The sequence below is a fragment of the Rhinolophus ferrumequinum genome, chromosome 27 (genome assembly GCF_004115265.2).
Source record: "Rhinolophus ferrumequinum isolate MPI-CBG mRhiFer1 chromosome 27, mRhiFer1_v1.p, whole genome shotgun sequence".
Classification (NCBI taxonomy): Eukaryota; Metazoa; Chordata; class Mammalia; order Chiroptera; family Rhinolophidae; genus Rhinolophus; species Rhinolophus ferrumequinum.
Window position 1 is genome coordinate 9798434 of NC_046310.1, and position 1286 is coordinate 9799719.

Consider the following 1286-nt stretch of genomic DNA (forward strand, 5'->3'; position numbering starts at 1 on the left):
TTACCTCATCGTTTTCCTTCCCGTCCTCTCTGTGCAAGCCACATTCGTCTCTCAGTCCAGGTACTTGGAGAAGCTTGCTAAAATTTTCCCTCATGCTTGAAATTTACTTACCCTGGGTAACAGGAAATGTGAGTCTTGTGATGTAGATTGTTATACCAGATGGTAATCTTAGCACATGCTATTTATGTAGATCAGCCTGTGTGTGAGTCATCCATTTGGAGCTGACCTCAGCCACTGTGAAATTGGGTCCCATACCACTGTCATTAATAAATAATAATAATAATGGTACTGGTGATGCATCATTTTGATGCACACGTAATGAGGCCATTACCTGTACTTGATATTAAATGTGGATTTTTTTTTTCCTCCTTTTTCTAAATCGTATTTTCTTACCAACTGGCTATAGGTTAGATTTCTGTTTCTTCCTGGCAAGGGCAAACACAAAATTTAACTCAGTTAAATTAGATAATTAAGATATCGGCCGGCGGCCGGTTGGCTTAGTTGGTTAGAGCACAGTGCTCATAACACCCAGGTCGCCGGTTCGATTCCTGCATGGGCCAGTGAGCTGTGCCCTCCACAACTAGACTGAAAACAATGACTTGACTTGGAGCCGATGGGTCCTGGAAAAACACACTGTTCCCCAATATTTCCCAATAAAAAATTTTAAAAATAAAATAAATAAATGACCTAGACTTAAAAAAAAAAAAAAGGTATCTGTCCCTTGCATTGAACTCTTCTTTGACTGCCCAACTACTGTGTCCTTCCTTTTAAGCAAGTTTCTATCTTTATTCAAATTGTCCTCTTCTGAGGTCCTGTGCTTTTGAGCTATTATTTTATTGCTGAAGATGAATTTTGTGGAGTGGCCCACACCCTTTCTCACTTCTCCCCTTTAACCACTGGCTAATTCAGCCATGGATAACAGCGTCATATCCCTATCACAACTTTGATTATCTGGTAGTTGCACGTAAGCCAGGTGGTAAGGGCTGCATAAAGATGCAAACATAAACTCTTCAAAGTCAGGAATTCTGTTTTCCTTCCTTCCAGCTGACTGTCCCTTCAGCCTTTCTGCCTTTAATCCTCCCGGACTTCTCTTCTGCCTCCTTTTCTGGCACTTTTCCCTTAACAGTGCCTAGAACTGGGCTTTGCACACAATCGGTCCATATTCTTTTGGCCTTGAAAGGGTCTACAGACAGTTTCTCATGTGACACTTGGCTGCTTGCAAGACTTCCCACTGATGTCCTGTCTTCTCAGGGACATAAGAAGCCACTTTCCTGCATCTCGGACTC

General features: G+C 42.0%; 1 non-coding gene across 1 annotated transcript; it reads left to right on the forward strand.

The window, feature by feature from the left end:
• The first annotated feature begins 486 nt into the window (after positions 1-486).
• On the forward strand, positions 487-560 carry TRNAM-CAU (transfer RNA methionine (anticodon CAU)). Its single transcript has one exon. It is a non-coding gene; the product is annotated as a tRNA-Met (tRNA).
• Positions 561-1286: the final 726 nt, after the last annotated feature.